General features: G+C 35.0%; 1 protein-coding gene and 1 long non-coding RNA gene across 4 annotated transcripts in view; one reads left to right on the forward strand and one right to left on the reverse strand.

Moving 5' to 3' along the window:
• The window catches only part of LINGO2 (leucine rich repeat and Ig domain containing 2), a 1,269,869-nt gene that overhangs the window by 859,072 nt on the left and 384,140 nt on the right, over positions 1-26,657 (forward strand). For all 3 annotated transcript variants that reach the window (XM_032300226.1, XM_032300225.1, XM_032300227.1), the window contains exon 5: positions 1,334-1,366. The gene's annotated coding sequence lies outside the window, so the exon portion shown is untranslated. The remainder of the gene's footprint in view (positions 1-1,333; positions 1,367-26,657) is intronic.
• Positions 14,679-15,115, reverse strand: LOC116566167. The gene is made up of 2 exons (XR_004275769.1): positions 14,861-15,115; positions 14,679-14,797 (listed from the first exon to the last, which is right to left on the reverse strand). It is a non-coding gene; the product is annotated as an uncharacterized LOC116566167 (long non-coding RNA).

Consider the following 26,657-nt stretch of genomic DNA (forward strand, 5'->3'; position numbering starts at 1 on the left):
TATATATATATATATTTTAACAAAATTCGGATCGTGTTATGCATATTGATATATCAAATACTCAGGCCTCCAGATCGTGGTGCTGAACAAAGGCCTCAGGTCTTTCATCTATAAAATAGGGACAGTACTATTACTTACCACATGAGGTTGCTGTACAGGTTAAATGAGAAAACTTTGTAATTCACTTATGCCTGTAACATGCATCTTTGCCACGTACATGTAAGCCTGATTGTGTTATGCCTGCTAAGGTGATTATTAGCTATTATTATCATGCTTGTCTGAATCCATATCTTTTATTTATTTTTTGAGATGTAGTTTTGCTTTTGTTGCCCAGGCTAGAGTGCAGTGGCCTGATCTCAGCTCAAGCAACCCCTGCCTCCCAGCTTCAAACAATTCTCCTGCCTCAGCCTCCTGAGCAGCTAGGACTACAGGCATGTACCACCACACCTGGCTAATTTTTGTATTTTTAGTTAAGACAGAGTTTCGCCATGTTGGCCAGGCTGGTCTCAAACTCCTGACCTCAGGTGATCTGCCTGCCTTGGCCTCCCAAAGTGCTAGGATTACAGGCATGAGCCATTGTACCCAGGCCTGAGTCCATATCTTAAATCTCAACAAGATGTTTTATGTTAGGGTTTTTCTCTTGCCTCCTCATTCCTCAAAGAGAACAATGACTGAAAAAACATCGGTTGGGTAAATACAGCATTATCATAATTGTAATTTCCCTGAGAAAAGTGGCTTGCAGTTTGAATATTCAGCATCATAATTACAATTTCCATAAGGAATGTAGAACAGTTATTATAAACAACAGAATAATCACTTGGTCCATAAGGGAGAACAGGTTATTAGGGGAGCGAGGAGAGAGAGAAGCAAAGCGTGTGTTTTAATCAGCATTCAAGAGTAGAAATACAGAATCTGAGAATAAATTGTTAAAGGACCTTAAAATACTCTTGCCCGAATTTATCAAAAATCTTATCATGATGACTTCCATGGGTTAAGTGCTGCCTATATAATTTTTTCTTTCATACAAGTTAATCATGTTTATTAAACATTCCCTCTGCATTTTTACTCATTGTCATTCATAATTTATATACCCACAATAAATTTTAAAAAGCAAATTATGACAAAATTTCAAAAGTAAAAATATATTTAAAAAAATGTAGGAGAAAAAGAGTTTTATCAGGTTTTTTTCTCTCTGGAGTTAAATGCTTCCTTCCCATTCAAAGGAAAATGGGTAAAAGTTAAAAGCAAAAAATAAAGTCTTTTTATAATTCCGTCAGTTATTTTAAATGGCTTTTATTCAATTTCCTTTTTGTGTGTGTTTTCTATTTTTTAGGTGAAGTGAGAAAAACAGAATGCAGCTTTCAAGGTTGGTTTATTTTATTATTTTTATTGTAAATTGACAATTTGTAATTGTAAAGATCTATGGGGCAAAACCTGATGTTATCGTTTATGACTCCAGTGTGGAATAACTAAATCAAGCTAGTTAAAATATCAATCAATTTAAATTCTTAACATTTTTGTGGTGAGAAGATTGGAAATTTACTCTCTTAGTAATTTTCTAATGTAAAATACTCTATAATTAGATTTGCCATGCTAATAGAACTAGAAAAAGGCAATACACTCTAATTGAACTGAAAAAAAGCCTGTTGTTCTTGTCTAACTGAAATTTTGTACCCTTTGACCATCATCTCTCCATTCCCTCCAAAACCCAGCCTCCATAACCACCATTCTAATCTCTCTTTCTGTGACTTCAGTTGTTTTAGAGTCCACCTGTAAGTGAGAACATGCTGTATTGACTTTCCGTGCCTAACTTATTTCACTTTGCATAATGTTCTCTAGTTCTATCCATGTTGTCACAAATGACAGAATTTAACATATATGTTAAAATGAAACTATGAAAGTAGCAGAGCAAAATATATCCTTAGCTTTGCACCAATACCTATTAGAACACATTATTTTTATTTTCCTCATTCATGGACAGAAAAGTACAACATAGACTTAAGTAAATTCAATATAGCAATTAAATATCATAGCTAATTGAATCTGTGGCAAAATTGTGAAGTTGGAAGTATATAACATTTTTATATTAACATGTAGTATTGGTAATTTTTCACTCCATCCATCCATCATTCCATCCATCTACCATTCATATATTTTTATCAATGAATCCTTATTACATACTGTGTGCAAGGTACTATCATGTATCTAATTTCTTCCCTTCATACTTTGTTTGGCTGACCTTCAACAGATTCTCAATCCTACCCCTTGTTCCAGTGCTTTCTGCTTATTACTAACAATAAACCTTCATCTATTATCACAGATAGTCGATTTTAACTTACTGTATCTGATAAATGAGCAGTGTTTCCCCAACATTGTTCAGCTGATGTGTATGCTAGTATGTCTGCTTCCAAATAATTAGGGCATAGAGGAAATCATCGTGGTAATAACTACAGAGTATATTGTAATTCAAGTAAATTAAGAGAATACAAAAAAGTCCTAATCTTTCCTCTTAAATAGAACATTCAGAGCTGAGTTTATGCATGAGCACCCTGGATAAAGTTAAAGTGTAGCGCTGCAGTGACTATGGCCTGAATGTTTTTGTCCTCTCAAAATTCCTCTGCTGAAGTCGTAGCCCCAAAGGTGACGGTCTTAGGCAACGAGGCCTTTTGGGAAATGATTAGGTTCAAGAATCATGAATGGGATTAGTGCCCTTATAAAAGTGGCCCAAGGGAGTTACCTTGTGCCTCTCAGCATGTAAGACACAGAAAGTGTTGTCTCTAAGGAGGCAGGCTTTCACCATACAGTATTTCTGCCTGTGCCTTGATCTTGGAATTCCCAGTCTCCAGAACAATGAGACACAAATTTGTGTTGTTTAAATATACCCAGTTGATGGTATTTTGTTATAGCGGCTAAAACAGACTAAATCACAAATGTTCTCATTATAAAAGTTTGAAACATCAATGAGTTGAAATAGAACTATCATCTCCACTCTGTACTCCATAGATAAATGGTAAAACTTGATTATCTGCAATGTCCTTATTGAGAAATTAAAAAGGGAAAAAAATTATTGATAACTCCAGATCCATCTCTAGGAAATATTTAAATATTTGAGTGAAGAGACCCAAATTTGAACCTGCCTGTGAAACCTAGTCTCCCCCTACAATATCCCATGGTCATGCTTCCATTTATATACACTCTATGTAGATGTTTCTGATGGCTTGCATTAACCACTGTAGGTATGCTCATGCCCTTCTTATAAAAGGGAAGCCCAGTAACAGATGTTTAGATTGAAAGTGCTTCAACTATTGTTCCTTTTAAACATGTAATCATGTTTTTCTTCAAATAATAAAATCTAGGCCTATAGAGTTTAAGTACGTTACTTGTCCTAAATCATAGAGTTCACTAATGACCAAATAGGGACTGTGATTACATTCTTTACCACCTTAACATGGGGCATCTCACATGGGTTGGTACGGAGGATAGGAAAGTCTTTTGTTTGGAATGGAAGATATTTCTGTAACAACATATTTCATACCAATCTGTTGCCTAAAATTATTTATCTCCTGTACTTTAAAGCATTTCTCAAAAACCCTTTTACTTCCCTGACTATATCATGATCTCCCAGAAGGTAAAGCTCATGGCTACCATTTCTCTGTATTTTTACCATATTTATAAGGTTTAGGTAAATGTTGTGCAGTTTACTGTTATTCTAAACCTTATCAAGAACACGGAACCTCTGCCTCTGTTCCAACTCAGTGAATTCCACTGATACTCTTTGTAGAAGATCTAGAAAAAAAAAATCACTGAAGGTAACCGGAAAGCAAAGAAAGATGGCTGGGTTTTGTTTTTGTTTTTGCATGTGTGTATGTTTTAGAATGTGTGTGAGGAGGAAGTGGTCAAAAGGAATCATTTAAATTTATCTGAGACTATGTGGCTTTAATGACTTTTAGGGTAAGCCAGAGTTACCGAAGAAAATAGAAAATGGCTACTGAAAATGTGAATGTATGTTTGGATAGATAGAGAGTGTACAGGGGCTAGACATTAGAATGAATGAAATCAATTTTTAAATACAGAAGAAAGGTTAGAAATAAGAAAACTAATTTCCTTTTTATTATAGATCTTAGATCTAATTTCCTTTTGTCTTTCCTGTGTATTTGAAAATAGGATGTAGCTCTTCTTTCCATGTAACAGCTGTTTAATATTTTCACACTGAAAGTGTTGTGTTTAGATTTGAGCACCACACATTTAGAAGTCTATAAATAACCTATTTTGCCCTTCAAAACATATAGAATGTCAGTCAAAGAAGCAGAGATTGTACAAGGATTATCAATTAAAGAGGAATCCCAATATTCACTTTACTCTTTCAAAGATCATTAAAGGTGATCAAATTTGTAACTCACGGCAACTCTTTTCACAATCCTTTTCTTCACCTATCAGATCTTTCACACTGCAATGTTTCGAATCGTCATCAAAACATTAAGCTCTTCTTAAGCCCTGGTTCTTGCCACTTTTGTTACATATGTATCTCTCTCTCTTTTCTTCCAGCATTTTATCATGTAGTTCAACCTTGTTTCTCTTACTAAAACCTTCCCTCTTACCCACCTGCCTCTCTGATTTTATCTTTCTAGGTTTTCCTATGAAAGAGGAAGAAATAAGAATTAATAGGCAGGTTATGGAAATGCTGAGTGTACCCAAATGTCAGTAAATCTTGTCTCAGCCATGTATATTCTGTAGCATGGTGATGGACTCAAAATGGCAAGCAGTGGCAGCACACATAGTGGATAAGAGCAATAGATTCGCTTTTAATTAAACATGGTGTGAGCTTTTATCTCTACTCCCTCCCCAAAAGTTAGTAAAATAAGAATAACGGATAAATAATGTATAACACCCCAAGGACAAAGTAATTAAGAAAGGTGACAATACCGGACCAAAAATGGCAAGCACAATTTCAAAAATGTTAAATATATGGACAAAGATAGTCGTAGTAGCACAACAGAGGGTTGAAACTGAAGCAATCAGAAAAATAAAGATAATGAAAGGGAGTCTGAGCTGCTGATCCCCCAAAATTGCCAGAAATTAGAGATATTAAGGGTAGGTATTAAGGAAGTGACTAAAAACATTAAAATTGGGGTTGAAAGTTTGTAAATGGAAGAATTGGGCTCCCAGATTCTCTCCCACACCATGAAGCCAGGTAACTATCCCAGCCTCATTTTGTCAAAGACTTGAAATATACTTTGTGAATATTGTAATTCAACTGGAGAAGCACTGATCTTGGAAATCCTAAGATCAGCTTAGGACAGAAAGAAGGCAGTCTAATGAAAATAGAATGTAATTAAAGTCTACAAAAAACAAAATAATTACATAAAAATATGCTTATCAAAAAATGAGACTCCTTCATGCATCTCTAACTTAGATCTCAGAACTCTGGAAGCCAAGCTTCCAAGAGGAACACAAAGGATTCCTCTCTGGAGACTAAAGAACTCAAAAGGAAAAAGTACAGATAGGGATACTGTTTTCTTCCAGTAAAAAGTTCAGTGCTTTATTGTGGGCTACACTAAGAGTCACCAACTAACAGGTCCAGCAAATAGACCCAGAGATTCCGATCAGCCTTAGAGGTCCTGCAATAACAGAAGGAAACTGCTATAAACAGAGGGGGTATTGTACTCCATGAAAGAAGAACACCAATACAAACAGAAAAAATAAGACAATGCAGAGTGTAACAGAAAACAATGAAAGGCTAAAATACTCTCAAAATGATGAGACATTATATTCCCTAAAGTGGAATAGGATGTATAGATAGATAGAGATAGAGAGAGATAGAGAAAGATAGAGATACACAGATATATATATATATATATATATATATATACACACACATAGAGACAAAGAGAAAGAGAAAGAGAAAAGAAATTAAAAGCTCTTGGAAAAAAGAAAAAAATTAGGAAAAGTATATACTGGAAGTTATACTTAAGGAGAGTTTCCAGAAAGTAGAAAAAAATGACAAATAAGATTAAAAATAGGGAAAAAGTTCAACAAACCAGAATTAATTCGGAATACCCACCACCTGACTCATAATAGTTCTTGAAATAAAGATATGAGGTGAGTAATTAATAAATAAAAATTGCAAACTAATATCCAGAATTATTTTCAGATTAAAAGGGCCCAGTGATGCTACCAATAATATAAAGGAAACAAAAATGATCATAAAAGTTTGGAATAGAAGAGACAGAGAGTACACTACAGCTTATAAAGAGGGAGTAAAGAGGAAAAAGGAAGAGTAAAAGCCAGAATAAACCATGACTTCTCAGTATCAACCCTGAAAATTAGAATTCCATGGAGCAATACTCTGAAATTTCCACATGCTCCACCAAGAAAGAGGAAAAAATGGCCCCCAGGGAATAAGGTCACAGATACGGGAAGGAGATAAAAAATTCCCAGGTTGTCTATGAAGTTCTAGCATATCAGCTTATGCAGCCCCCTCTAGAGAACGGCCAGTACAACAAACCAGCTGCAGTAAAAATACAGAAAGAAGGACTCCAGGAGGGGTGTTTTATAACCAAATACAATATAACAAGCAAAACCTGAAAGAATGATGAATGTGTTCACACATATTAAGAGAAGATTTTCAGTTCTGCAGGATGATTTGGAAGTTAATTAGTAACAGAGTTATAGAAATAATGCAAGCCATGAAACAGGGCAATTATTAACTCCAGGAGAGATAAGAATTGAAATAAATCTATAGAACATCACATCATTGAGCCTATCATATTAACAGAGTCGTAATAATGTAAATGCTGACTTTTGATTTAACCAAAATGATAATACAACTATATAGAGAAGATAAATATATATGTGTTAGATGGGCAGTTTAAGAGGCTAAATCTTTATATTCCATATGGAAAATCAATGGGGAAGAAGAAAAGGAGGAGGAGGAATTAAAAACAGCATTTTACTTGTGTCATCAGAAACAGATTATTATCAAAATATACAACTATAAGAGGTGAGAGTAAGCCTGTTAAAAGGAATAAAGCAGGTTATTATTATTACCATATATTCCTATTAGTGTATCATTAATATATTATTAGAGAACTACGTGGCTTTTAAAAATATGAATCTGTATTACTTTCATAAAATAAAGCTAAATTTAAATGTAGTTAATATTAAACATTTATAATTTACTCTAGCTTTACATACCTGCTTTACCACTTACCTTAGGAAAGTCACTTTTTTTGCTGGTTTATTTGTATATTTGTTGGACTTTATTTTGCTTTTCCTCATAAGGAAGCTAATGCAAATGAATGATCCTACCTTAACACCTAACATGAAGCAGTGAGTCCTCCAGCGTTCTTTTTCATTTCCCCCTGAAAGGAGCTGAGAAATGTGTTAGCTTCTTTCAGATACTTTAATGAGTCTTATGTGGAAGAGAGATGCAATTTGGCCTTTGGTTTCAAATGATAAAAACAAGAGCTGAAAGGCTCAAGAAAACATATCCAGCTCAATATTAAAAGGAACATTATTGTAAAACATGGATATCCAAGGCACTGGTAACTGGTGAGTTTTCTGTGGTAGAGTCTTTCAGATATTGCCTGAGGATCACATAAGAGGGATGAAATACAATATAGAGGTAATGCAAGTGTTGGGTAAGTCAACTAAGTAGTGTTCCAAGTCCTTCCTTTCTATAGACTAGCTGATGCTATGCCCTGCCACTACTCCAGAGATGTAACAAGCACCAGGTAAGCAAGCTATAGTTATTAATATGGTAGCAATGGAGATTAGAAGAAAAAGCAACAGGCTCCAGCTGCTTTATGCACTAAAGAAAATGTAAAAAGTAGAATTAGAAAGATCTGAGCCAAATTCTGGCCCAGATTTAAAACTATGAAAAAATTCAAAGACCCCATAGGTAGTAAGGGAGAAATTCTAACATCTCCTTTGAAAACAATGCAGCTGTCCTGGGAAAGGCCTGACTCAAGAGCCTGCTTTTATTATGAATTCCATCCTTTCTTAGTCACACACAGACAGACCCTGACTTGTATATATGCTCTGCCCAGTAACACCCTTCCTCCCTCTGCCTCCAAGTCCTCCAGAGTAGTCTCAAAGTAGATCATTTCCCTACTAGAAAAAAAAGGAAAGAAAAAAAGGGGGTATCCAAAGGTTGGAATTTACTTTGTACGTCCTAGCTCTTGTCTTTATTCTTTAAACTCTGAAAAGACAAGGTAAACCCTAATCCCCAAAGCAGGTGAAGAAATCCTACTCCAAACCACTCTTCACTCCATCTGGCCCTGTCTTCTCCCACCTGTCCTCTGTTTTTGCTTTCTTCCAGGTCTCTTTAACTGCCTACCTTCTACTCACTTGCTGCCTCTGCAGTCAACTCACCCAGGCCTGTAGGAGCCCCTTTCTGAGATAGGAATGTGCTGCCAAGCTCTTGCACTAGGGGGTGTTACAGTTGTGCCTTCTGGTGTTTCACTATACAGGCTATACAGCCTATTTGAAAATAGGGTTGCCTTTGCAGCACAGATCCAGTTCTTATCTCTTAGCTATATTTTTATTGGTCACCTAATACCCAGGCAATTAATTCCAGGCTCTTTAGCATGACACACACATTTTTCACTCTCTGGCCCAGGTGATATTTTCAACCTCCTATCCTGATCTTCCCCTCGAAAGCTCCCTCTGTTCCAACCACACCAAATTCTTCATGTTCCATCTATTGAGGATGCCCTTTCCCACCATCATCCTTCTCCCATGGTCTCCCCTCTCGGCAGCACACTGACTAGACTAACTGGAATATCTCTTCCTCCTCTATAAAACCTTCTTATACTCCCTTGTCTAAATTTAGACAACAATCCCTCTGTGCTCCCAAGACCTTTTGCTCAAATTTCTGTCATAGCACTTAACATGTTGTATTTTATGCTTTTGTGAGTTTATCTTCCCTACTTGATTTCTCAAATAAAAGCATCCTATTCTTCTTGGTATTTACAGTAGATAACACAGTATAAAGTTTGTAGCAGGAACCCAATTAATGTTATTTGAATGAATGAAATAAATATGTGAATGAATGAGAATATACTCTATAGTGTATGCCTTTTTAAACAACTGATGTAAAAGATTAGTGATTAAACAAAGAAAGCTTCAGTAGGCATCTTGCACATCTGGACAATTGTAATGCAAAATATTTACTTAGGAGGCAAAGAGATAGTCTCTTTTCCAGTTGAAGTATAATGGAATTTTTGTTTCAAGGAAAATTACACTGAAAAAAAAAAACTGTCTACAATACAAGAAACTAGGTTTATATCTTTGGGGATAGTTCTTATCTTTGTACATTCCAAGAGTGAACACGATTTAAAATAAGCAGTCAGTGTGATGATGTTTCCAGACAGCTAATAAAAGGGAAGATTAGAGAGCTGTATAAAATGGCAAGTAACTCGGCAGATTCCACCTTGGACACTAAGCACAGAACAAAGCGAAGCTGTTTTCTGAAGACCACCAAAAGTGCTTGATGTCAACTTCAGCAGCATGATGCCATTTTGACTGTGGTATTCATCTTACCTTGTATCCCTGTTAGAAAACAATACAGAGAAAAAACAACTAAAGCTAACAGCGGTAGATGATGGTACTCAGAACATAGACTGCATCTGAAAAAAAGCAGACTCTTGCAAAGAAGAATAAAGAATTATTTCTAGTCAATCACTTGCAACACATCCTTTGCACTCATAGAACAAACTATTATGCCTAATCATATAGTCTCAAAGAATCTTCTGCCGAAGGATTCTGTATTCTATAGCTCACTTTATATCATAATCTCTTGGGGAGTTTAGAATTATGACTATTTAAAAATATGAGAGAAATGAACCAGGGTAATAGTTCTCCTGGTAACTCATGACTACCAAGGGTAACAGCCATCTTTACCCAAAGAGCAAATACAGAAAATACATCGTCTTTTTTTGGTAACCTAATGAATGCAATTACAGTAAATATTTTCTCTTTTGAGCTTTTTTTACCAAAGGTAACTTCAAAACCATCACCTATTTGGAGACAAAGGTAATGTTGAGAACATATTATACATGTGGGCTAAAGGAGAAACACAAAGCAAAGAGACAGACAAGTTAGGAGAAAATAATTGTAAACCTCAAAGACATCTAATGAACATGGAACAGGAATCTCAGATATTGAATATGAAGATAATAGAAATTTTATGAATGTACATAGTAGTAAAGGGTTTTTTTTTTTTTTCAATTGAACATGTGCGTATAGCCTTGACTAACTAACTAATGATAGTGACTCCACTGATTGGTGGGATGATTAATTTGTGAGCTTGTCAAAAGACAAATAATAATAAAGTCCTGTGTTCCACCCTTTTTGCTGCTGGTACTATCTGCATGTCTTTATATGTCTAAAGAAACCCAAACCTCTGTAGTCGGTGTTACTGTTACCTGAAGGCTTATCATCAGTGGCCAAAGATAAGTTAGAGATATTTCCTGGATTGGCTTAAATCGAATTATATACAACCAGAGGAGTTGTCCACAGCCCCTTCCTGATAAATGATTGCTTAGCTTCAGGTCTGGTTTTCTGACATGCTGTTCCTCCTCTTTATTTTCTCATTCTTGCTTTAGTTCTCTTTCTCAATAGGATTGATGGGTATATGTCATGGTTATTTCACTTATCGTTGACCTGAGAGTCAGCAGAGCATAGGCTCTAGAGACAAACTATCTGGGTTTGAATCTCAGTTTTTCCACTTACTATGTAAGTCTTTGGAAGAGACGCTTACAATCTCTAAACTTGAGTTTTCTCATCCACAATATGGAGGCTGCATCCTGAGAGGTTTATGAATATTAAATAGGGTAATGTCGTTTTGGCCTGCCGCGGATCTTCAATTGATGTTATTACAATAATTATATGGTTATGCTGGAGAAGGGGAAGAGTAATGAAGGTGGTTTTCAAACTCTACACGTTGACTATATGTATAAGCAGTTCCCTTAAGTTCTTACTCAGAAAATTAAAATGCAACAGATATCTATTTTTTTCTTTTGCTCAGATACTGGGAGAATTAGAACCAAATTAATCTGTGAGAATAAAACGCTTTCAAAATACTGTTTTATCTTAACTGCTAGAAGAATTCTAGTCCAAATCAAAGTCAAATAGCTTTTCTTCTAGGCTAAGTTCCTCTTTTCTTTTGGTTCTTCTGTTACTCAATCTTTGTTCTTGGTTTATTTATAATTGTATAATTTTTGTTTGTATTTGACTTCTAGGTTCTCTCAAATCCTTTTGCAGCAAACCAATGTAATTCTTATTTCAGCTTTCAGAAGTCATTTCTTTCTCTCGCTCTCTCTCTCTCTCTCTCTTTCTCACATACAATTTACAGCATCTAAGGGAAATGATAAACCTAGTTTGGCCTGTATTGGTCCCCTGTGAATATTTTTTAAATTGCATATTTCCATGACCATCTCTAAGATATTCTGACCCTCTAGATCAAGGTGGAGCCAGGAATCTGTATATTTTAGCAAGTATTATGCACCTAGGAAATTCAGATTCAGACAGTACTCTACCACACTTGGAGAAGCAATGGTCTGTGTGGTGCAGCAGGCAAGAGATGTAAATGAGTCTGACTTTTAAGGCAGAAACAATTACCATCTGTGTGACCTTAGAAAATCACTCAACCTGAGATTCAGTTTCTTCATCTTTAAAAGATGGAGAAACTTGTAAATGTCTGTTAAACCTAACTTATAAAGTTGCTATAAAAAGTAAATGAAATATTATATGTCAAAAGGAAGGAAAAAACATATTAAAGTCACATCTAGGTTTCACAATCTGCAAAAAGACCCATATAAATTTTTACAGGCAAATAGCTTTTTTGTTATTGTTGTTTAAAAATCAAGACCCTTTGCTGTGATTCCGACTGCCCCAGATAGCTTAGGTTTGTTAAATCTCAAGTCATGATTCATTAAAGAATTGTGTAATCTGTTTGGTAGTACCCCAGCATTTTTAAAATACAGTTAAAATAAAATAGAGTAAGATAGGACAGAATAAGATTAAAAATGTCAGAGCACTTTGCCCATAAAAAGTTGTTTAAAATCAGATGTCTTCCTTTGTCTGCAGGAGATGTGTTCTAAGACCTCCAGTGATTGCCTGACCACAGATAATACTGAACCCTATATGTACTATGTTTTTCCTATACATACATGCCTATTAAAAAGTTTAATTCGTCAATTAGGCAAGTAAGAGATGAACAACAATAATAATTAAATATTAATCATAATAACATACCATCATCACTATTCTTGTAGTTTGGGGCCACTTATTAAGTAAAATAAGCATTACGTCAGTACAAGAACTGCTTTACCTCAGCAGTTTATCTGAACCAAAACAGTTACTAAATGACTAATGGGCAGGTAGCGTAGACAGTGTGGATCCACTGGACAAACAGATGATTCATATCCCAGGTTGGATGGAGCTGAATGGAACACAGTTTAAAATGTATTAATTGCTCACATCTGGATTTTTCCATGAAATATTTTTGGACAGCTGTTGACCATGGGTAACTGAAACAATGGAAAGCTAAACCACAAATAAGGGGGGATGTTGTATTTAAATCTAGTTGGTTTTTTTTTGCGGTTTTTTGTCTTCTGAGTTATTCCTATATATTCTGACTTGTGTTTGGAGATCATACTCAGGAATAGAAGAAGAGAAGTGCTTGCCAGTATGGAGGGCAATGGAGCAGCAAGCAGTCAGCATCTATTGGTGAGATTGTGTAAGGGAAGCAGGAATATATGAAAAGGAATATGATTAAAGGAATGTTAAAAGGAATATAATTAAACTTTATCATAGGTATGCATGTATAAAAAATGGCATATACATGGTTTGGTACTATCCGTGGTTTCAGGCATCTTTCAGGAGACGATCAGGAGAATATGTGTCTTTAGGACCTTCAAAAATCTTGTGGAGGGCACTAGACTTTTAAGATCATGCAGAGCGGAGTTTTAGAGTACCTTCTATGAAATTTTTTTTTTTAAAAAGAATGATCCTAAAAAGCTGAAGGACGTGGGGGCAGTGTATATGTGCAAGCATTCTAAGCTTAAAGCACACTGGTAAGGGAAAATAGTACTTTTAATATAGAAGTTAAACTATACTTTGCAGGTATAAGTTTCTTGATGTACCAGCTGCTCTTCTAATCCCCAACTACCTCTACTGAAAGCAAAGTTAAGGGCTATGCTAAGATAGGGTCCTTTCTCTGGCTGACAGTTTAAAGGAATAGTGCTCTAGCATCTGAAAGTGAATTTTGAAATTCATTTTTCTCATTTTAACAAAAACACTGCCCTACTTCATTGTATGCTCTATTTAGTAGTTACATTAATGGCTACCATTTTGTGAGCTCAAACCATCTACTAAGAATTGTACTAAGTACAGCCATGATCTCCTATCTTCTAGAATTCTGCGGGAAAAGTTTTAGTGTACATGCTTTATAGACAATCTTACCAAAGCTCAAAGAGATTAAGTAATTAACCTCAATCCAAATGAGTAGCAAGGGCTAGAAGCAGAATTCACACCAGATCTCTACTGTCATTCACTTGCAGCTGGACCTCACTGCCTTAGCTGCTAGAGCAAACCAGCAAACCAGTGCTTACGGACTGATTTTGGAAGGTCACGGTTATATGTAATATTGTTTTTGACAGAGAAGCATGCCTGCAAAGTCAAGGAATTTGGCTGAACAAAAGTGTTATGCATTAGGCAGTCAGCCCCTGCTGAAGATGCTCAGTGTCTCAATGCCTTCACTGTACACATTGTGTATGTAACTGTGTCTTTTGTTTCTCAGTGGATTCTAAAGAGACTTGGTGGAAAAAACAGCTGCTTATATTCTTTTCCCTTTTAAATGTTAATTTTGTGGTATGCTCCATAAATATATTTGCATTATGTCACCCAAATTATAGTGATTGAGATGAAAAGAACATCATGCTAAAAATATATTTAAGATTATACAGTGACTATAGTTGGAAAACAAATTTGTTTCTTGTATTTTTGTAATTTTAGGGCCAGGGTTAGGGCAGGTGTGTGTGTGGTGTGTGTGGGGTCAGGAAAGGGTATTACCTGGGGACCAATGTTTTCTTTTTGTTTGTTTTGTGTTTGGCAATTAAGAAGGTTGATGTTAATTTGATCCAGAAATTATGCTGTTTAGAAGTAGAGAGTAGAGTGTCCTCTGGATATCTATTCCCAGATTCTATTTTCTGTCTGCATCCTGTGAGGGTTGAAAAGAAAAAAAAAATGAAGCAGCTGTGACTAGCTCTGAAAGGAACTCAGGGGGACTTTTTCCTCAGTTCTCCCCTGCATTGCAAAGCAAATACATTAGAAAGCATTTTGTGCATCCCCTATCCAAAACCGTGAGAGGTGCAGATGTCCTCTTTGCAGATGATTCTTTTGTAAGTAGAAGTTTGGGTTAAGTGAAGGAAATAGACAGCAAAACTGCTGACTTTCAAGGGCGTCTTGCACAAGAAGATTTGCATCCTGTGATTCTCCTCGATCTCTCTGGTGTCTAAAAACAATTTGGGATTATCAAGCCTTGACAACAGCTAATGAGAATGAACAGACTCACACAGATTCTCCCTTAGCAGTAATTGGATTCAACCTTTACAAGACAGGCAAATCAGCCCAAATAACCCATTTTTGGAATGAATAAAAAGATTTTCTAGCGTCTAGCAGTTGTCTAAGAAGGAAGTCTGGTAAAGAAGCTGAGCTTTAATCATAACAATAAGACTTTTAGAATGTTTACTAAGGTATGCAGTGCTGCACATCAACCCTGTGGTCTGGGTACCTCTGCCACCACCGCCTTCATCACTATAACCCCCATTTTATATCAACCCTGTGGTCTGGGTACCTCTGCCACCACCACCTTCATCACTATAACCCCCATTTTATAAACAAGGAAACTGAAGCACAGAGAAGTTGCATTTTCTGCCTGTGCCCCATATGCCTGCTTCCAGAGGTCATGGGCCCAACTCTTTTCTTCCCTGGTCAGAGTAAAAACTAAGGTGTGTCTGAATTCTGAGCTGCCTTGCTAAAGGGCTGTCATCCTGAGACCTGTGGAAAAGGAGTTGGTCACAGTTCGACATATGTTCAGCACAGTATCTGGTGAACTATTCTTTCCGTTTGTGACTGGTCAATTAAAAAATAATGATTTAGAGTCTGCTGTGAGATAGGCTTTGTAATATATGACAGGAGATATTGATCAGTGGCTGAGGTGAATCTTGGAACCAGCCTTCTTGATTAGAATTTACTTACTAGCTATGTAACCTGGAGATGTAACTTAACTTCGTGGGCTTTAGTTTTCTCATCTAGAATTGGAAATATTAATAAATATTTTCTTCAGAGAGATAAATTAGTTAATTAATGTAAATGAATTAGAATAGTGTCTGACACATAGTAACAACTCAATAAATTTTACTGTTATGGTTATTACTAATCTGTTTTACAAGCTAAACAATATAAAGTAGTTTTCGTGTAGTTATAATAGTTGAGATGGAGAGAAAAATGAATTATTCTAGATGTACCCTTTCTATGAAATTAGATTTTAAAACGATAAAATACCTATAAGTTTTTAAAGTCTTACTTAAGTTACCCTTTTCTATCCCAGGAATTTGTACACACTTGTAAAATTATTTGATCTATTTTATTTAATTAATTGATATAATCAATATAGATAATATGTATTGATCCCATACTAGGTGCTAGGAAAAATGAATGAAAATCTCACACACAAAATTTGTAGAATTAATACTCCATGAAAAGTCTCCCACTCTTTTTCACTCTGACTTTTATAAAAACCTTAGCATAATTAAAGTTAGCATTGAAGCTGCTAGTGATGCTATAGAATACAAGAAAAATGATAACTCATTATTAGTTAAAATATCATTTGCTACATTTCTGCTTTTCATTTGCTCAGGGTAAAAATATCATTATCTAAGTAAAAATGTTTTTATATAATTATCTATACCCCAATTCTTCCTTATACTATATGGTTATAATTTTTGTAATCAAAGTTACATCTCACTTTAAAAACACAACAAATTTAGGATTATATTTTTGGGTGAATATTTGTCATATAGAAAAACCAACATGTCTATGATGAGTGTTACACATATTAATTCTACTCTACAATTAATCACAACTTAGATCATGTAATAAAACTGTATCGCTGAAAAGACCAAGAAGTATTGGTTTTCTTTTTTGGTTTTACTTCTGTATCTGAAAGACTTTTAGAGGTTTAACCAATGAACGGTTGTATTTTCCAACTGTTCCCATTTGACAGATGGTTAATTTAAAGCCTATAAAATAATTATGCTTAACTCACTTTTCAAACCCAAAAGAACCATACATTAGAAGGCTAGATATACTTTATCTGTTTTAACTGACTGTCCCAATTTGTCGCCATGATCCCTGCTTCTGGGATAGATTACAACAAATGATATTAATATATTCTATTCTTGAATGCGTTAGTGCCATATTCATTTAGTGAAATTGATTGCATAAGAGCCTGGATATGTATATTTAAATAATTAATAAATTTTTTTTACTTCGAAGTTAGTGTATAGCTCTCTTAAAATTCTCAGAGTAGTTTTTACCCTTAGTCCATATTTCTGTTCTAGGAAATAATATCATCACTCAGTGGAAGAGGATGTAAACTTGTCTAGAATCTCTCCAGAGCTTAGAAATAGGATCCAATAGTAAGAGCTTCTGTGAGTAAGCTTTCTGCTCAATAGAAGGATGTGCTTTCTGATAATTAAAGCTGTCTGACAGTGGAGAAGTGACCACCTGTCATGGGGATAATTCAGGAAGAGACCGGGTGATTATCATTTAGAAATATGGTAAAGGGGATAACTCAGGGGGTAGAGCATTTGATTAAGTGATTTCTCAATTTCCTTACGACTCTAAGATTTTGCTTAGGATTGTGGAAGTTCTTGTCTAGCCTAAAATTGTTTCCCATGAAGAAACAGCTATGTGGTACAGTGGTTAAAAGCAGCAATTTTACGATAAAACAGATTGACCTGGAATTTGTGCCTTGCTGCTACTGACCAACAGAGTGACCATAGGCACTCATTCAACTTTCCTAGAGACAGTTTCTGTAGCTGCCAGAAATAGCAATATCCAATAAGTGAGTGTTGAGGATTGAGTTCATACATGGTACAGTAACTTGTGCGTATGAGTCTACACACCTAGGATATCATGTCTTTCAAAATACAAAGGGAAAAATGATTGAGAAATATGCCTGGTTGGAGCTAGAGGAACATCATGATATTCAACGATTTTAAAAACAAGTCTTTAAATCTGTAATGTGTATTGGACCACTTCAATGCATGCTTAGTTTGTAATAGCCAGAAGCAAATATATTTGTGGCAGTTGTATGACAATTAAGACACTAGCAACTGCATGGATGACGTATTCAAAACTGATTGCTTTCTTCTGGAGACAATTCCATAATCTATTGCTAGATCAATAGCTCTTTATAGACACTGGAAGTGATTAAATAACTAAATACAACAAAGATCATTGTTAATATCCAAGGAATCTGGAAATCACATAATCTCTCAGTTAATGTTTATCACTCTCTTTCAAGCCAACATCAGCTGGTCAGTTTAAGGTTTTCCTGCACATTTATGCAACATGATGATACTCATGCTGGCAGCAATAAGTCAAACCTCTGGTGACAGATGTTTCTTCTGTATGTACACTACACACAGCTTAATGCAAGTCACATTTCCCAAAGAGTACAGTGTGGGTATTACGTGCAGATACTACACAAAAGCAATCTCTCTTAGCCTAGGGTTTCGATCCTTTACTGTGAACCCTCCTGGAGCCTGCTGATCAGCATGCAGAACCGAGTTCCAGAGAAGTACAGAGAAATCTCTAGGGATCTCTGTCCACCTGTGAGGGGAGAAAGGATCCATATATAATTTGCAGACCCATCTTCACTGGTTCTCCTTGAGAAAGCTTTTTTTGTTACCTCAGAAGTGGAAATATATGTGTATTTCGGCTGGTGTCTAACACATTAAGTTAGAGAATACAAAAATGTTCAACACTGTAGGGACCAAATGTTATTTTTGGGAAAAAAAAATTTCCAAAGCAATGCATACACACATACACTCAGACAGAGAGAGAGACAGAGACAGAGAAACAGAGACAGATTTGGGTTCTGAAATTTGTAATACAACTTGGGGCAATGACGAAAAAGAACAGGTGGTTAAGACAGGTAAGTAGAATTATAGATGTCTATCAGGCTGATATGTTTTAAAGATTATTGTTCGCTAGACTAAAGTTAGAATGAATTTCTCTTAGACTTAGTTTTAGAATGTTTGGGGTAGGTTTGTTAGCACCTTTAATAAGTGAGCGTATTTCTTTTCAAATGTGTCAAATCATGATAAAGCTGCTGCATTCAAAAGGCTCCAGTTTGCAGTACAAATTTAGCAATGCACAACAGGAAGCTGATCAAGTCTCAGTTGTATTTTATTTTTTATATGATATCATTAGGTTTCATTTGGCTGCTCTTAGCTGCTGACAACAACATACCTCCTATCAAATTTATTGTGAATTAAGAGATGATAGGTATGAATTTATATTAAAAGAGTTTTCAGTGTGAATTTATATATGGTAGAACAAATTTGTAAAAAAATCAGCTATAAAAATGTTGTAAAATGCGTAACTTTTTTCTATTGGTCAAACAAGGAGATAAAATGTGTACAGGGTTGGTCTGTTGTGTTTAAGGGGATGAGGATAAAGTGACAAAAATAGCTTTTACAATATTGTTTTAAAAGCTTATTTCACCCCGTGTATCTTGAGCATGAATTTTGAAATTTCACCTTAAATGCTACTGTTTGAAGATTTTTACATTTGAGACTTGAAATAATTGAAAAGCAAAATCACATAAAAAATTACGAAGCTTTAGAACATCTAAAGCTATTACATACTATCATTTTGATATGTAATTTGGAGGCCACAGGTAGGATTTTACAAAGTGTTTATGAATCTATGTCATATTTGCTTTATATATCTGAAGCAACAGGTTAACATGATTTGAATAATTACCACAAAATAAAGCAAAATTAATAATGAACCTCAACATGGGACATCCTTATCTTTCCCAAACTTGTTGGTATAAATATCATATCACCTTAAATCAAAAGCCAAAATTTAAAAAAACCAAACCAATATGTATTAATAATTTTAATCAGAACTCATATGATATGAAATGCATTTTTGTCATGAAAATATTTCTTTTTCAGATTACGTTCACTGCTTATATTCACAATCCAATGACCTGTTTTACCTAGAAACCTTCTAAAATACTTCGGCGAATACCTTATACTCCAAAGTGTTGAAAATAAGTGATATTCTTTACATCCAAATATTTTTAATGGGATGTTTCTATAAATGATGATGCTAATTGTCTCAAGAGAGGCAATAATATCATAGTAGAAATATCTTTGAGCTAAACAGGAAACTTGACAGTTCTCAGTAATGCTCAGCACTCAAGGCATTTGTAATTACTTGGTCAGTGTCTGTCTTCTCACTTGAGTGGTTCTCAACCTCGGATGCACATTGGAATTACTGCACACCTTTAATAAAACAGTATTGATACCTGGATGGTACCCTAGTGATTCTTATTTAATGAATTATAGAGTGGAGTCTGGAGATTGAGATTTTCAGAATTGAACAACTTAGCTTATTCTAATGTGTAATTAAGAAAATTGTGCATTTGATTGCACATTCAAGACAGAAAAGACCTTATCTTCAATGAATAAATTAATATCTAGTACACAGTAGACTGTTGCTAAATATTGGATGAATATCAAGTCTCCTGTCTAGCTCAAAGATAGAATGATGGATTGTATAGACAGCTTCTCTTTATAGATCTTGGTTTTCTATCTCTCTCTCTCTCTCTCTCTCTCTCTCTCTCTCTCTCTTTCTCTGTGTGTGTGTGTATCACTCTCTGCCAGGTCAACTTCGATATGTATGTATATATATTAAGAGGGTTGAGCTACATAACTCTTCCTCATACTCAAATGACCTTCCTGAGAGCTCATTGTAATGGGTCTAGCCAGTCTTTGTCTTTTCAAATGTAGGGGCCTTAATCATAGGAACTAGGAATTTTTAAATATCCAGTAAAGGTTATCATAGGTTTAATAGTTTTTGCTGAATTAAATGCAAATTTTTATATATTACAAAATCCTTTGTAGGAATTTTCCATGTTTATTCTTTTAAATGTAACCATGGATTCACATCCTATATTCTTAAAGATTTATTTGCCCTTGGGAAAGAATATAAAACATATTTTGTACCTGCAAAAAATGACACTTTTCAAAATTTGACAGATGGGATCTAATTAAACTTTAGAGCTTCTGTACAGCAAAAGAAATTATCAACGGAGTAAACAGAAAACCTACAAAATGGGATAAAATGTTTGCAAACTATGTATCTGACATAAGTCTAATAACCAGCATCTATAGGGAACTTAAATTTACAAGAAAAAACCAACCCTATTAAAAAGTATGCAAAGGACATAAACAGACACTTCTCTATAGAAGGCATACATGCAGCCAACCAGCCTATGGAAAAAGGGGCTCAATTTCTCTGATCACTAGAGAAATGCAAATCAAAATCATAATGAGATATCATCCCATACCAGCCAGAATGACTATTATTAAAAAGTCAAAAATAACATGCTGATGATGACGTTGTGGAGAAAAGGGAATGCTTATACTGCTGGTGGGATTATAAATTGGTTCAACCATTGTAGAAAGCAGCATGGCAATTACTCAAACAGCTCAAAAGAAAGCTACCATATGACCCAGCAATCCCATTACTGGATATGTACCCAAAGTAATATAAATTGTTCTGCTATAAAGACACATGTACATGTATGTTCACTGCAGGACTATTCACAATAGCAAAGACATGGAATCAACCCAAATGCCCATCAGTGATAGGCTGGATAAAGAAATGTGGTACATATACACCATGTAGTACTATGCAGTGATAAAAAATAATTATGTCATGTCCTTTGTGGGAATATGGATGGAGCTGGAGGCCATTATCCTTAGCAAACCAATGCAGGAACAGAAAACCAAATACCACATTTTCTCACATGTAGGAGTTAAATGATGAGAACACATGAATGCTGGGGGAGAGGAACAACAGACAATGGAGCCTACTTGAGGATTGAGGGTGGGAGGAGGTAGAGGACCAATAACTATTGGGTACTAGGCTTAGTAACTGGGTGACAAAATAATCTGTACAACAAACCCCGGTGACACAAGTTTGCCTATATAACAAACCTGAAGGTATACTCCTGAACCTAAAATAAAAGTTCTTTATTTAAATGACGCTCTTAGTTTCTGATAAATCAGAAATCTGTGGAAGATGCCTTTAATTATCCAAATTATTTAGTTATAATTTTGTCTAACAAAGTTTTTTTTTATAAATCTTTTTCTTTATCAATTAGGCTTTTCCAGTGTGATTGCTCTCATGATATATTATGTGGATGTTGTTTATATGAGGACTTCTGCTATTTTTGTTTAGGAAACATTTATTTTAACTAATCCTTCCTCATTGTCACTATTGAACAATTGACAGTCTTAAGAATCACAGAAGCATTAAAATTTAATACATAATATGCCAGGTGTGTGGGCCATAGTAGTAATTTTATTACAATGAGAGTCAAGAAGACATTTTGTTCTTTGGTTAAAGAATATTGGACAAAACTCAAATGTCAGTTAAAGGCCATCTAAAAATTCATTTAAAACTTGTTTTCTTTCTAAAGTCATCCTTCAAAGGCCGATATTGTGATGAAATTTTAGAGGGATTAAACTTGAGTATGTCAACACTGTATAATGAACAACACTATATTATGATCAAGTTCACTTGCAATTAATAAGTGATCCAGGCCTGCTAGTTTGATACGAGGCTGCAATAACTTACCCTATAATTGAAAAGTCATTCTGGCATTCTAGCATTTTGATGTGTGCTAGTTAAGAGATTGACCAAAGGCTTTCAAACTTTTTCAGTTCATGATACCCTTAGCGTCTCAGTAATATTTTCAAGGCAAAGGAGATATTTCACAGTTTTATTTATTGTGTAGTTAGGCCCAAATAACTTTATAGGCATTTACATCCCAACAGCTTAGTACCTGCTTGAAAAAAATACATATGATTTAAAAGAAATTCTATTCTTAAATCTTAAATAGCCAGAATTACTTACTGGATGGATGTGTGTGTCTGTTGGGCACTACATGGCTTCTCAAATCTTAGAATCAGAACAGAAGCTACTCTCATTCTCTGTTCCAAGGAAATTCTTGAGAGGTACTTTTTTTTTTTTTTTTTTTTTTAACACATCAGCCACTAAAAGCCCAGCTTCACAAAGATAAGACACCATCTAAGGGAATGAGGCCAGATTTTATGTTGAGACAGTGAACTACCACTGGCTAATATTTTGTACAGTATCCAACAGACGTCTAGTATTACTGTATTTTCTTTGAAAATTAAAAATAATCTGTAACACCTTTATGGATTTATTGCAGCACCCTAGTGTGCTTTGGTGCAGTTAGAGAACTGGTGAAGTCAACTGTTACTAAGTTAGGCCTGCTATACTCCAGAGTTAGCTAGGCTAAATGTTGGACAATGGGATGGAAGGTATAATTTTTTAAATCCTTGAGTCTTTATTAGCTGAAACCATCTATGTTCAAACAAGTATTTTTCTTTTTTAGAGTGGATATTTTTTTACTAATGTCACTTATTTATTTATATATTTAAAATGGAATAACCCTTTTTCTGAGAATAAAGCTTAAGACAAGTAAGTTTAATTTGATGCAGAAAACCAAACAGAAAAAAAGAAAAATAATATCCCATGATTCAGGAAGACAGTCTCCATATTTGTATGTGTATATATCCAGATACTTTTTGTCCTAATCATGAATGGACATATTCATTTTTCATTACTTATTTTCACAAACATGATTTTACACCATTTTACAGTCTACTTGATTCACTTAATAACATAACCATAGGTTTTAGATATTTCTCCTGCTTCTTTAAATACCTCTGTTTCGCTGAGAAATATTTTTTTCTTAGATGATCCCCATCTTTTGAACTACAGAGACATTTCCTTCTCTCTGGTGATTTTTCTGTCTCCTCATTCTTATAGAAAAAGATCCAGATTGTTTTTCATTTATTAAATGAAATTTGTGAATATTTATGGTCACTGTTTTGTTATCTTTTTTGTTACCAATAATGTTAAAATATATTTACTTAATCTTTAATGTTTAAATTTACTGTAAACTTTTGTTAACAGCCGAGAGGGGCCCAGTGGTTTGCAGAGCTGGGGGATGAGATACACAGAGAGACATTACTGGGTGCAGGTGAAACATTTTGTTCAAAACTTCCCTTGGAAAGTCAGCTTTGGCTGCCTTATGACACTTGAGCCAGAAAGGCTCAATTATTCTTCCCTGCCGCCTAATGGAGACATTTTATTTGGAGGGTTTCCTGTTTAACTTACCAAGTAATTCTTAGTACCTCCAGATTTAATGTCGGGTTTAGGCATCTCCATGATTTCCAGTCCCACTGATAGAAACTCTTCGTATGTGTCCTATAGAAATGGTGAGAAGAGGTGGGCCCAAACTTTTTCCCTGTATGGTCTCACCTGTACTTTCTTGTCTAAGATCTCAAGAATTCAAGTACCTGAGTAAGATCCTTAACTAGTGTTCAACAAAGAATATGGATGTTTTTCTTATTATGTTAATTGAGTCATTGTAATCAATAACTAGTCTCAAAGTTGAGTTTCAGTTTTCATCTCAGTCCCAAGAGTACTTTCATCTTGATCCCTAACAGTAGTTACACAGGACAATCTATGTATACAGAACAATCTACCTTGATTTGCCAGGGATCACAAATTAATCACCTTAGACTTCTTGTCAGTCCTTTTATGCTAATTTCATTACAGAATAGGCAGAACCGTAGCTCTGCATTCCAAGAAATGGGATAGATGAGCATGATTTTCTGTTCGTTTGTTTATTTGAAGCGAGGAATGTATGTATGTGTGTTAGTGCGTGTTTATCAACAGCATTTGCTATTATTGGCAATTTATGCCATGAACTATAAGCAAAGTATAGGTTTAACTTGTGATTGTCTTATTATGATGCTTCATTGTATGCCATTACCCTGACTGTCCTGAGGGATATTCTAGATTTCTAAACAAACAATACCAGCCTGTTTGACCTCAGGCTGTTCTATTTCCTAATTCCTCAGTGTGAAACACTATGAAAGGTGATTGTTATATGCTTTATAAAATGACCATATGGAAACCCTGTGTTCTGATTAGAGCAGATCTTTAAACCCATTTTGCAATCCCTTAGAAATCACTATCCACTCAGCAGCAGGCTTTTCCTGCCATTGAATATCTCATGATAAAGTCACTCACCTGAAACAAATGGAAGGATTTGATCACCAGGAGCAGCAAGACCAGTTCTAGCTGTTTTTGTTATTGTTTAGTTCAAATGAGGAAAAAATGCTCACTTACAGAATGTCTTCATTCTGGTCATTCCTTTTGCTAAAGGAGAAAAAAGAGTATGTTTTAACCGTGTAGAGTCAATTTCAAATAATATCAAATTATATTTAAACTACATTTCTAAGTTTTTTACTCTTCTAGAAGTTAGTAACAGTCCTCCTCCCCACTCCCACACATCCCATATACTACAGTACTTATCTGAGGTTATTACATGATGGAAAAACCTCTAAGCTATCATAGAATTGAACTCTAATATTTTAGATGACAGGAAGCCAAGCCAAGAGTATCCCAGATCTCACCAAAGGCCTTAAGCTGAAAAGCAGCCACGAGGAGACCTGACAAGAGATTTGAGATTCCAGTATCACTGACTACTGATGGGCTGGTGGGTCACTGCAGCATGGCTGAAACTAGAATTGTACATCTCTACAATTGGGTATGGACATAGGGGATGGGATGGAACATAGCGATTAAGTGTGCATGTTTGTTGGACTATTCTCTATCTCCCTGTATGTAGGATTTGAGGCATCTTACAGTAGAAATACTTATATGAGAATGGGAATATGAACACTGAAAGATCAAGGACAATTAACAACATAGATTAGAAGGCAAGGTTGAAACAAAGTGGGCAAAAGAGAGCACATACTACCTGTATAGAGAGCCAGAGGTTTGTTGCAGATTTTGCTTTGCATTTCCTTGAATTTGAGAAAAGGAAGATCAGTCTTTTCTATAGTCAGCATTTTTCAGAGGAAAGGGAGTTAACATACAGTTCCTTAAGACGCAGAGCTTTCTCCGTAAGTTTTAAGAGACATTTTCCCCTCCTTTTTTTTTTTGGTATTTGGAATTACATTGCAGAGAAGGCTTGAGCATTCATCCTACCTCATGAATATTCTTTCTAACTCTACCCTGTAGGATAAAAAGAAGGTGGTAAATGTGTTATTGGTCACAGAGAGAATCTAAAGTTAGTGAAAACTTAAACATTGCATTGTGGGTATGTGGTGTTTTATCATTTCCAATAAAGGAATGCTAAAGTTGACCTGTTTCTGTGAGCTTTATGGTAGAGTGGGAGCAATTCAGATTTTGAATCAGGAGGTTTAGTCTAGGTTACTTATCTACTGTGTGAGAGTTAGAGGAAGAAGCACACAGTAGATGGTTCTCACAATGGTTAAATATGGTTAAATTTTGAGAAAGCATTTTATATGTAAAGTTTTATATACCTAAAAATTATTATCCATTTAGTCGTTGTGTATTCTTTTGAGAAAATGGCAAATACTGTACATGTTGCATCTTTTCTGATTGTATCTAATGCCGTATTTTTTTTCCAGTTGCTTAATTAGCTGCTTTCATGGAGAGTTGAGCCCTCATCACTATAATATGATGAGATTTTCTTGACTAATATTTGCCTTTGCTTTGTTTTAGAATTCACCATCATAGAGTTGTATTTCATTAAACAATATTATTGCAACAAGGAAAAGTTAATATAAGTGAGCCTGAATAGTAAAATATAATAATATATGACCAAAATGACTGGTGCATAGTTGGTGGAAATAAATCCCTTTCCATTGACATTTATTAGATTGCCAAAACACCTTTCCCAGATTCGCTGTTGTCAGCATATATTAAAAATAAATAAATAACAAATTTTGGTTTTTTGGTATGTGTGATAAGAGATGGATTTTTAAAATTGCCTGGCCATATCTATTGAATTGATTAAAGATTTATTTCAGCTGAAAACTTGTTTTCTCACTTAGTGAACTTTCTTTGTTCATTACACAATCCATATAGCAGTATGTAAAGATAAATTAGTCTTTGCTTGCCTTAGTTTTTTGTTTCGTGATGCATTTTTCTCTAGGGACTCATTAGATTGTTTTAATGCTATGTATTTTATTTGCCCTTTAAACAGTATGGGGAAAAGATTCACCGTGCTCTTCAATTGCTAGATTTTCTTTAAAAAAAAAAATGACATGAAGGAATGATTCTGTTACTAAAATATCCATGTGATTACCTCATCTAATATTGTGCTGTGTAACCTAATAACACGTTTTTCTATTAAGATGTTCACTGTTTTACATATTTTCTGTAATGAGTATCGTAACCCACATCTTCATGTTTCAAAGACAAGCTGC

Source organism: Sapajus apella, unplaced genomic scaffold, assembly GCF_009761245.1.
Source record: "Sapajus apella isolate SASKATOON/1434 unplaced genomic scaffold, GSC_monkey_1.0 scaffold42, whole genome shotgun sequence".
Taxonomy (NCBI): domain Eukaryota; kingdom Metazoa; phylum Chordata; class Mammalia; order Primates; family Cebidae; genus Sapajus; species Sapajus apella.